We start from the raw sequence: 12,548 nt of genomic DNA, 5'->3' as shown, positions 1-12,548 counted from the left end.
CATGGATGCCCAGTTTTGAGCTGCTAGATCTGTTTTGAATCTATCCCATTTAGCACAGTGGTAGTGTCACACAGCACGATGGAGAGTGTCCTCAGTGTGAAGACAGGACCTTGTCTTCACAAGGACTGTGAGGTGGTTACTCTTACCAATACTGTCATGGACAGATGCATTTGTGACGGGTAGATTGGTGAGGACCAGGTCAAGTTGTTTTTTCCCCCGTGTTGGTTCTCACACCACCTGCCGCAGGCCCAGTCTGACAGCTATGTCCTTCAGGACACGGCCAGCTCAGTCAGTAGTGGTGCTACCAAGCCACTCTTGGTGATGGACATTGAAGCCCCCACCCAGAGTACATTCTGTGCCCTTGCTACCCTCAGTGCTTCTTCCAAGTGGTGTTCAACATGGAGGAGTACTGATTCATCAGCTGAGGGAGGGCAGTAGGTGGTAATCAGCAGGTTTTCTTGTCCATGCTTGACCTGAAGCCATGAGACTTCATGGGGTCCGGAGTCAATGTTGAGGACTCCCAGGGCCACTCCTTCCTGACTGCATACCACTGTGCCGCCACCCGTGGTGGGTCTGTCCTGCCAGTGGGGCAGGATATACCCAGGGATGGTGATTGGAGAAGTTTGGGACATTGGCTGTGGCTGCATGGTTCTGTGAGTATGACTATGTCAGACAGCTCTCCCAATTTTGGCATAAGTCCCCAGAAGTTGGTGAGGAGGACTTTGTAGAGTCGACTGGGCTGGGTGTGCAGTTGCCATGTTCGTAGCCAGAGCCGAGGTCGATGCCGTATGGTCTGTCCAGTTTCATTCTTATTATTGTGTTTCATAGCGGTTTGTTACAACTGAGTGGCTTGCTAGGCCATTTCAGAGGGCAGTTAAGAGTCAACCACATTGCTGTGGGTCTGGAGTCACATGTAGGCCAGACCAGGTAAGGACGGCAGATTTCCTTTACTAAAGGACATTAGTGAACTAAATGGGATTTTACAAAAATCCAATAGTTTCATGGATACCATTCCAGATTTATTTAATTAACTGAATTTAAATTCCTCAGCTGCTGTGGTGGGATTTGAACTCACTACTGGATCATTAGTCCAAGCCTTTGTAGTGCTAGCCTAGTGACATTACCAATATACTACTGCTCCCGCAGAGTTTTACACAGAGCTTAGTGCCCATCCTTTCGAACATGGAACGGGTGGTCACCTCCAACATCATACCTGTGGAACCCACCATGGTGCAGCATCTGATGCCTCATGTCACAGCTTCCATCGCAGCACAAACAGCTTCCTCAAAGGTGTGAGTGCTGCAGTGGAAGCGCAGACTGCTGCCACCATGGCTCTGGCTACTACTGTTGAAAGGGGCTTCCAGGAATCACAGCAGTCCATCAATCTGTTCTCCAACAGAAGAGTAGGATTACTGAGGCGCCTCCCTGGGAGAGTGGCAGTGGATCCTGCCGTCCTCTCTTAACATGACAGCATTCCTGCTCCCACCCCTGCCAATCTGCCAGTGCCCTTGCTGTTGCCTGTCAACCAGCCAGCCCAGACTTCTGCAGCCCAGGCCGAGATGGTGGATTCTGAAGCCAGGCCTTCTAGGCCCAGAGCTGCTTGAGGTCGCACTCCAAAGCTACCTGCAGTCTCCTCAATTCGACATAAGCAGCCTTCCACCATCCATGCTGCAGCCATTGGGGAAGCTCCTTGTAGGAGCACTAGGAGAGGCAAAGTTGCATGGAAAGCAGTCACTAAAGGAATGCACAAGTGTGATTAGTTTATTTTTGTTTGCATTATGTCATGATTTAATTTATCAATTTGGATTGAATTGTGCATTTTCTATGGTTTCTACTTTTGTGTTGTGGGAAAGGGGATGATGTGAGTGGAGTCAAGGGTTATGGGGAGCGGGCAGGAAAGTGGAGTTGAGGCCAAAATCGGACCAGCCATGATCTCACTAAATGGAGGAGCAGGCTTGAGGGGCCAAATGGCCTGCTCCTGCTCCTATTTCTTATGTTCTTTTGTGATGGACAGTGATAGAGGAAAGGTAAGGAGTAGGGGTCCATTGGTGAATGGGGTGGTGTGACTGAGGTTACTGGTATCGGTCATTAATTATTCCATCACTTGGAGCCTGGGCAGAAAGGGGCTGTCCATTTTGTAGCCTCCCTTCCTCTTCCACTTCCTGTTTCACTTCCTCCTCCTCCTCTTCCTTGTGCTTCTGCTTCTCACCTGATAGATGGTGGCAAGGGCTGTTCCCTCATAATGGCCAGGCTGCCCAGCATGCAGTATACTAGCACAAATCTTAATACACACTCAGCTGAGTACTGCAGGGCTCCTCCAGAGCGGTCCAGGCAGCGGAAGCATTGTTTCAGGAGGCCGATTATGTGCTCTATAATATTCCTTGTGGTAGTATGGCTCTCTTTGAAGGCCTGCTGTGCATGTGTGTGTGGGTTCCAGACTAGAGTCATGAGCCATGTCATGAGTGGATAACCCTTGTCGCCCAGTAGCCATCCTTTGACTTGTTGTGGTGGCTCAAATACAGGTGGCACAGAGGCCTGCGGCAGAATGAAGGAATCATGACTACTGCAAGGATAACGGGCATTCACCTGCATGATGCACTGCCTGTGGTCGCACACCAGCTGCACATTGAGGGAGTGGAATTCCTTTCGGTTCATGAAAATGGCCAAGTTTAGATGAGACGCATGTAAGGCAATGTACATGCAGTCAATGGCACCCTGCATCATAGGGAAGCCTGCAATCCTTGCAAACCCTCATGCTCACTTCACCTGCTTGTCTCTGGCAAGAAGGAATGAGATGAAGCTGTTTCTCTGTGTAGAGGGAGCCTCAGTGACCTCCCTTATGCAACAGTGTACTGCAAACTGTGAGATGTTGCTTATATCTCCAGCAGCAGCCTGAAAGGAGCCAGGTGCATAAAAGTTAAGCGCCACGGTCACCTTGACAGCCACAGGCAATGCTGTCCTTGCCCTGCTTTCAGGCTGCAGTTGTGGCTGCAGCAGTTGGCAGATTTCAGTCTTGACCTCGTTAGTGAAGCAAAAATGTCTCATGCATTGGTCCTCGCTGATGTCGAGGTAAAAGAATTGCTCCCTATATACCCTCAGTGTATATGGCCTCCTGCTGATAGCCTTTCTCCCCCTGCTCCTCCTCCCTCTTCTAGCAGCTTGTCCTGCTCTGCGTGGCCTCTCTTCATTCTCCCTGTTATGCTCAATTCCAAGAGGAAGGCCTTCCAGGCCACCCAGAAACTGAACTGGACCAGCCATATAAATACTGTGGCTACAAGAGCAGGCCAGAGGCTGGGAATTCTGCGGCGAGTGTCTCACCTCCTGACTCCCCAAAGCCTTTCCACCATCTACAAGGCACAAGTCAGGAGTGTGATGGAATACTCTCCACTTGCCTGGATGAGTGCAGCTCCAACAACACTCAAGAAGCTCGACACCATTCAGGATAAAGCAGCCCGCTTGATTGGCACTCCATCCACCACCTTCAACATTCACTCCCTCCACCACCGGCGCACTGTGGCTGCAGTGTGTACCATCTACAAGATGCACTGCAGCAACTCACCAAAGCTCCTTCAACAGCACCTTCCAAACCCGCGACCTCTACCACTTAGAAGGATAAGGGCAGCAGATGCATGGGAGCATCACCACCTACAAGTTTCCCTCCAAGCCACACACCATCCTGACTTGGACCTGTATCGCTGTTCCTTCACTGTCGCTGGGCCAAAATCCTGGAACTCCCTTCCTAACAGCATTGTGGGTGTACCTACACCATATGGACTGCAGCGGTTCAAGAAGGCGGCTCACCACCATCTTCTCAAGGGCAATTAGGGATGGGCACTAAATGCAGGCCTAGCCAGCGACGCCCACATCCCATCAATGAATTTAAAAAAAGCAACTTGTTTCAGCAGAAGCTTTTAAATGACCAAAGAAGTACTTCAGCACCAGCCAGACCACTCCCTGTAGACTATTCAAACTTTAGGCAAGTATAAGAAAGCTCTAAAATTGCAGCAGCAGCCAGAAGAAATAATCCAGCAACTAACATGTAAGTACTTCATGATCCCTTTAAGTAGTACTGGTGGGGGTTCCTTCATGCCGTTTAACATGTTCAGCTGTGCGAGGTTAAGACAGTGTGTAGGCTGGAGCATGGCATTCGAAAATGTCAGCGGTTGCATCAAATCAGTGTTGGACACTGATTGACGCCATAATCTGCCCGCTCTGCATGTTGCGGTTGTTAGGTGCGTGCGTGCAAACCCCTTTTCCAAGATGGCGTCCAATGCACTTCCTCTTAGAAGTGTGCGCGGGCATCTTGGAATCAATTTTCCACCATTAAGAGGCTGCGTAGCGCCTAAACAACGGGTGCTACAGAGCCTAATTTCACCCCTGTAATTTCTTAACCAGTTTAATTACAAAAAGGGATGAATAGGTTGTCCTTTATGTTTGTACTGGCTGGGAGTATTCAGGAAAACTGTAACATCAACGGAACAGGCAATGGTGATTAATTCCACAAGATAATAAGGGATTGTCTGTACACAGATCCTGGGCAAGCTTCATCTTGTTTATTACAAATGATTGATATATTTGGCAAACTCTCAGGTTATAAGGTTAATTAGCAAAACTCTGAAATGCTACCCTTGTCAAGTAACTCATTCCATTGTCCCTTCTGGGACACTTGCAGTATCTGAGGATAATAAGGGTAATAACTCCTATTGATTTTAGTGATAATTGGAAAAAATATTAAATTACTGCCAAATTGGAAATGGGATCAATATTAATGTTATCCCTAAATTAAATTAACTTATCAATTATCTCGTCCCCCATTCCAGCTATGTTTTGTAATGAGAAATTAGAATTGTAATTGTCTCAATTTGCTTTTTTTCTGCGGGGCAAGGGAGCAACAGAAAGCACAGCTTTGAATTAGTGTTCAACATCTTTTAACAAAAAGTTCTCTCTCTAGGTTTGACCTTAAATATTTTGTTCTATTTCAACCTATAGTTTATCTGACCGCATAATTTAGGTGGTTTCAAAAAGAGCTGGAACTAACTAAAGCATTAGATATTAAATTGTAGCTCTATACTCGCCTTCCTCCTTCCATACAAACAAATCCAGTGTTTTGTTTGGCAAAGTGGCTGCGTGTGAGACATTGCTCTTTAGTTAAAAGTTCTATTAGTCTTCCAAATGCTGCTTCCCTTTGGAACGATCTGATAATTAAAATTGGTAGGAAGCCAATTAGCTGGGCTACACGAAAACTTAATACATTTACAGAAGTACTAAAGTCAGCACATTTATCCCTTTTCCCCATCTATAGCAGTGTATGATTTAATTTCTCTACTGAGGGGATTAGGGAAATGTCTCAAATGTAACACCCAAGTGGTGTCAATCGAGTTTTACACAGATTGTCGCCTTTGTCCTGTCAGTGCCAGTAAATTCCTGTTGGCAGTGGTACAACTAACATTATAGATATTTGACTTTTTTTTTTAAGTTGCTATGTAGGATTCTGCTTCTAACAGGACCTCAGTAGGTGTAAGGTGTCAGCCTTGGCTCAGTAGTAGCACTCTTGCCTCAGAGCCCGGTGGTTGTGGATTCAAGCCCCAAACCAGAGATTCAAAGTACATAATTAAGGATAATGTTTTAATGTAACAGTGAGGGAGTGTCACTATCAGAGGTGCTGTTTTTTGGATAAGACATCAAACCAAAACCCTCTTAGGTGGACATAAAACATCATGTGGCACTATTTGAAGAGCAAGGGAATTCTTCTGGTCTCCTGGACAATATCTAAAAAAATATATATCTATCCCTCAATCAACATCAATAAAACAGATTACTTGGTTCTGAAGAAGGGTTTTGACCTGAAACATTGACTCTGTTTCTCTCTACGGATGTTGCCTGGCCTGCTGAGTTTTTCCAGCGTTTCTGTTGTTATTTCGAATTTCCAGCATCCGCAGTATTTTGCTATCAGATTACTTGGTCATTTATCTCATTACTGTTTGTGGGACCTTGCTGTGTGCAAATTAGCTGCTGTATTTCCTACATTACAACAGTGACTACACTTCAAAAGTACTTCATTGTTTATGAAGTGCATCAGGATATTCTCAAGTAAAGGTAGACCTTTTTTCTTTATATACTTTGAAATTACAAGGGGAGCATGGGATTTAACTCCTTGCACCATGTACAGAGATCCTTTCTAATTAAAGGTTTTTCTCCTGAAGAGTAGTTGGACATATACAAAGTAATGTACATGTCCGGGAAGGTGCCGAACACCTCGAGTCTCTTCGCCGGGAACAAACGGAAGCCAAGCGCAGGCAGCGCAAGGAGCACACGTTTGTAAGGGGAGGGGTTTTGGTTTGGGGTTTTTGCCTGGTCAGTCAGCCGTGTGTCTGAGCTGTTCCAGCCCCGTGCGGTTTGAATCGCTTCCCCTTTGGTTCTGACCGCCGGACTTATTTCAGTAGCGATATAGGCAAAACGAGACCAGTGGTTTGGTGCAAAGAAAAAGCAATGTTTTATTGAGATGAAGAATAAATTGCTATACAGTGGAAAATAATTATGAATACAGCACACTTTTACTTAACGGGGAGGAGAAAAGACGGACACATCGAGGGAAAATTGACTAAAATTACAATTTAACAAAATTCCCCTTTAGTTCCCACCCCTTATACCTATCTAGGTTGCCTTGTAATGGGCCAGAAAGTTTATGCTCACCAGTCTACGATGTTGAGACGCCTGCTCCGTGCCCTGCGGTTTGCCTTGGATTTTTCACTGCCTGAAGTAGAGATACCCCAGTAATTCAAAAGTAACTGCGGGTATTCCACTTCTTTGGGCGGGCTGTGACGATCCTCTTGGAGGCAGGGCACTGGAGGCGAGGCGGTAGAGAGAGAGAAAGAATGGCTTCCTGAGGGGCTACCTTTATACCCCATTGGGAGCCCTTATCTTCGCGCCCAAATCTGAACGTATCTGGGTTACACAAAAGGGACTGATCTGTCCCCATTGACCGTAATGGGTTTGAATGCGTTTCCCATTCGTTTAACTGGTTTGTGAATGGAGCTGTCCCAGTTTGAAAATGTCCCACTGGTTTCTTGAGTGCTGGGTAAACAATCCTTAAGTGCTCGTGTAAACAATCCTTTGTTCTGTGGTTACAGCCCAACCGCAACTAGATTGACAGCAATCACTTAAGCCCTTGAGTCAACACTGCTGAGGGCTTGTGTAAACAGACTCTTTTGTTCCGTGTTGAAACTTCCTAACCACAGTTGATTGACAGCTTCAAGTACATAAGTACTCAGAAGCTAGTATTTTTTCCAATCCTTTCGTCAGCCAGTGCTGGGAGATTCTCTTTTCATATTTATACAGGCTGTCTTTCTCTTTTGCCACGGGGCTGGCTACAGCCATCTTTGATGTCCTGGGTTTTTAAAGTACATTCCAACCAGGTTCTCTTTAATAAAATAATCTTTGGGGGCTGCCAAAATTTTGTGAACCTTACAGTCCACCCTTGGATACTAAAACTTGCTTGCAGTATCCTATTAAAGGTGAGCGAAAATTTCTGACCCCCCACAAACAACCTTCCCTTATACTTATCTATATCTATCTCTGATCCCTCGACACCTCCATCCCCCTTACTCAGAGAGAATCGATAGAAAAACATGATTATTTACAATAATTCAAGCATGGAGGGGGTCCGATACCCCTGCACCACTTGTGACATCATAGAGCTTTATCATGATACAACATCTTTAATGAGATTAACACCAAGCCAAAACATATTTGTTAAAAATACAAATGGAAGAAAACGAGCTTCCTTTTTTTAAAAAAAAACAAATGAAATCTGCTATCACTCATGATTAGTTACAATTTGGTCTTATTGACCTCTGAAAAGTCAAATTTACAGAATTTCCGAAACATCTTTTCCTTGGGGTAACGATTCGTATCCTCGGGCACTGGAGGGAGGCCTCCCCATACGTGAAGCCGGTCTCACTAGAATACTGGGTTGAATTGGATCCCAGTCATCCTGGCCAGCTCCCCTCATGGGCATCTGCCTCCCACAGACCCCTCCCGTCATGGGCTAGGGGTGCTCCCTTCCCCGAGCATCCAAAGACACGATGGTCCTCCACACCTTTTGAAACTCTGAAAAAGACTTAAACAAAAATCTAGCCAGGTTCCCTGGCTCGGGGGAATGTGATTGGGTCCCGCGACCTTGGCTCACATAGACAACACTCTGGAGTGGTTCCATACTTAAAACTTATACTTTAATACTTAAAACTACCGATTGCAATATAAAATTAAAATTAACACACTCTAACTTACTTGTACACATTATTAAACTTAAACAAAGCTATATACAAGCGCCACCCATCTCCGGGCGGCTAGCCTAATCTCTGTTAAGACTGTTGCAGGCAACTGCCTGCAGTGAAGCTGGACTGATCCCCACTTCAGGGCCCTCACAGCTTATGGCTGCTGGTTGGGTACCTCTGTGTTTTGGCTCCTGCCTGACTCAGGAGACCGCCCTTTTTAACTGGAAAGCTGGTGACCATTCTTTCCTGGGCTGGGGTACCCGAAGAGACCTCCTAGGGAGTGTCGCTGGTGGGGCTACCCTGGTGAGTAGACCCTTAGCTCGGGTCACAGTCCTTGCTGGCTGGGGACCTTCTCCCTCGGGTCCCTCCCTTCCCAAACCTGGGCTGGGGATGGGCAATCCCTCGCCACCAGCTGCCGGTGGCTGAGAGTTTTCCCCTTCAGGTTTAAAACCTGGTTCAGGCTCCTCCCCGGAGTCCCATAAGAGAGGGGGAATCGCTCGGGCCGAGTGCTGGGGAACTTCTCTCTTGAAGCACATGACTGCGCCTGCGTGTGCAGTCTGTGTGAGTGTACCCGCTGCAGGCTGAGGATTTCTAACCTCAGACCTTGTCCTAACTGGCTGGTCTTTCTTTTTGTGTTTAAACAACTTACATCGTTTAATATAACTAGCAGCCTGCCAGTAGCCCTGTTCTAAACTCTTTCTACTTACCAGGGCGGCCTTAAAGGTGGAATCTTGGGCTTGGACCTGCTTTTGGTCCGGGGCCAAAATTATCCCCTGTGTGCCTCCCTTGTCCCGGATTGCTGCTACCGGGCCTGCTCTACAGGGGTCCCAGAACTCTCCTTCCCTGTCCCCCTGCTTGGCCACCTCATCGGTCTTGTGGTTACCCTCCCACGTGGTATGGAGGGATCCTAAACCTATGGCCAAAGGTTTTGACCTTTCCCCAGCCTGCTCGTTCCCTGTGGATCCCATTAAGCTAAATGGGACCTTGTTAGACCGGGGTGAATTGGTCAGGTCTTCCGAATGGACCACCATGCTGGGAGCTCCAGTGTCCACCGAATATCTCCCCTGCACCGTCTTCACCCCCATCTTAACATAGGGCCTGCTTCCCTCAGCATTTTCACGGGGACACAGGTCGACAGGCTGCGCTGGCTCTAGTCATTGCTGGGAGTGGGATGGGGCAGATGGGGTCAAAGCACCGGTGGTGGCTGCTACTCCCCTGGCCAGTCAGAAGAGACCGCATTGCCTCCAATAGTGACTCGACCGAGGCGGGAGGAATCCCTGTCTCTACCTTTTGGACTGGGGCTGTGGGATTCTTTGCTTTATTGTCCTTCCAAGGATTTCTACAATCCTTGCGCCAGTGGCTGTCCTTCCCGCACCTGTAACAGTTTAACTTAGTCTGGGAGGGACGGTTCCCCTCCTGGTGCCACTCTTTCTTATTCGGGCCCCCAGGTTTAACCTCATGGACTTTTCCCTTGGGTTGGTGCGTCTCGGTACCCCTCATGTTTTTAAACGCTACTGTGAGCCAGTGGATCACTGCTTCTTTGGTGGTCTGGGGGTTTCGAGGGTCAAACCAAGCCGCGGCCTGGGCTTGGATCTGGGGTAGGCTGTTTGTCATAAGACAACAGAGCCAGTGAGTCAATTGGGCTGGGTTCAGTGCTGCCCGCCCTGGCATTCCCGGGCATGCGCTCCGGTAGACTGGCCACAGCCTGTCTGCGAACGCCTGCGGGGACTCCCTTGGGAGCTGTGCCGTTCTTTTTACCCGGGCGAACGGACTACCATCATTGAGTCCCATGGCCTCCAATATCTCGTTCCTCAAATCCTCATATTCTTTCTGCCCCCTTTTGCATTCGCCAGATAGGGTCTGGAGGAGATCACCTCCCAGGGAAAACAGCAGCATTTTAGCTTGCTCTGCGTCATCGCAGTCATTAACATAAGCTGCTTGTTCTATCTCCCTGAAATGCAGAGAGGGGTCTCCCTTTTTAGTGAGCTTGGGGATGTGGCTAACCATGGCCCTGAGCTGTTGGGTGCCATACGGCACCACAAATTGATTCTGGATGGCCCCTGGGTCATCGTCATCAACGGGCGGACCGTACCTCCATTGTCGGAGGGGGTACATTAGTCCTGGTCCCGGCCTATCTAGTGGGGCCTGCGGTGCTTCCTCTACCACCTCATCCTCCACCCCCCTTTGCTGCCAGAGCTCTTGAAAGCTCGGAGCTATGGGTGGCGGTCGTGCAACCTCTGATTCCCTAACCAACTTTGTTCTGGGTGTTGCCTGTGGGACGGTTCTATTTGGGTTGCCGGTAAAGTCCGACTGGCCTATCTTCGGGCTGATAAGACATATCATCCCCTTTGCCCTCTTTAAAGCCATATTCAAGCTTTCTATCTCTTCCCTACAGGGGCCATGATCTGCTTCCTTGAACCCTTGGTCGCAGGCCAGCTTATACGCTGCCTTTACCTCCCTAACCTTTTCCCCCTGCTCTCTTACTTCTTGTATGAGGCGGACGTTCTCCTCCCGCACCCTCATCTCATTACTCTTGGCCTCTCTAACTAGGCACTTCAGGTACTCTAACTCGTGCCTCGTGTGGCTTTTGTCCTCACTAAACTGGTCCACCAGGCGCTCTATCTTGGCCTGGTATTCTTCAATCTCCATTTCCTTATCCCAACTCTCTGTTTTAAATTCCCTAAGCTTACGGGTACCTAACCACAAACAGATCAGTGGTGTGATGAAAAGAAAACCAATAACTGCTACACTCTCCAGACCCAGACCACCGTCTGCTACATCGCATACTGCCGCCGACGGCTGCCGCGGTTGCCATTGTAAGGGGAGGGATTTTGGTTTGGGGTTTTTGCCTGGTCAGTCAGCCATGTGTCTGAGCTGCTCCAGCCCCGTGCAGTTCGAATCGCTTCCCCTTTGGTTCTGACCGCCGGACTTATTTCAGTAGTGATATAGACAAAATGAGACCAGTGGTTTGGTGCAAAGAAAAACCAATGTTTTATTGAAATGAAGAATAAATTGTTATACAGTGAAAATAATTATGAATATAGCACACTTTTAATTAATGGGGAGGAGAAAAGACAGACACATCGAGGGAAAATTGACTAAAATTACAATTGAACAAAATTCCCCTTTAGTTCCCACCCCTTATACCTATCTAAGTTGCCTTGTAATGGGCCAGAAAGTTTATGCTCACCAGTCTACGATGTTGAGATGCCTGCTCCGTGCCCTGCGGTCTGCCTTGGATTTTTCACCGCCCGAAGTAGAGATACCCCAGTAATTCAAAAGTAACTGCGGGTATTCCACTTCTTTGGGTGGGCTGTGATGATCCTCTTGGAGGAAGGGCACCGGAGGCGAGGCGGTAGAGAGGGAGAGAATGGCTTCCTGAGGGGCTACCTTTATACCCCATTGGGAGCCCTTATCTTCGCACCCAAATCTGAACGTATCTGGGTTACACAAATCTGTCCCCATTGACCGTAATGGGTTTGAATGCATTTTCCATTCGTTTAACTGGCTTGTGAATGGAGCTGTCCCAGTTTGAAAATGTCCCGCTGGTTTCTTGAGTGCTGGGTAAACAATCCTTAAGTGCTCGTGTAAACAATCCTTTGTTCTGTGGTTACAGCCCAACCGCAACTAGATTGACAGCAATCACTTAAGCCCTTGAGTCAACACTGCTGAGGGCTTGTGTAAACAGAGTCCTTTGTGCCGTGTTGAAACTTCCTAACCACAGTTGATTGACAGCTTCAGGTACATAAGTACTCAGAAGCTGGTATTTTTTCCAATCCTTTCGTCAGCCAGTGCTGGGAGATTCTCCTTTCATATTCATACAGGCTGTCTTTCTCTTTTGCCACGGGGCCGGCTACAGCCATCTTTGATGTCCTTCGGGGGCTGCCGAAATTTTGTGAACCTTACACACGTCAACCCAAGCACCCCACCCACCCCTGCAACCACCGTCTGCCCCACCTGTGACAGAGACTGTAGGTCCCGCATTGGAATCATCAGTCACCTGCAAACTCATTTTTAATGTGGAAGCAAGTCATCCTCGGTTCCGAGGGACTGCCTAAGAAAAGAAGAAGAATGTACATGTGCAACGGTACTCGGTGCAAATTTTAAACCAGAAGTAAACAATAGAAATAGTGTAGATTAATTCAAGACATAATTGACGTATATGATATAGGAGAAAGGGACAATTTAAAAATAGATATAGTGTAACATTACATTCAAAAGCATTTGATCAGAGAGATTGGGGGTAATTTTGACTAGGCGATAATGTAAAAT

This window comes from Somniosus microcephalus, chromosome 2 (assembly GCF_052327205.1).
Source record: "Somniosus microcephalus isolate GS21.2 chromosome 2, FLI_Smic_1.0, whole genome shotgun sequence".
Classification (NCBI taxonomy): Eukaryota; Metazoa; Chordata; class Chondrichthyes; order Squaliformes; family Somniosidae; genus Somniosus; species Somniosus microcephalus.
Note: the sequence above shows the minus strand (reverse complement) of the source record.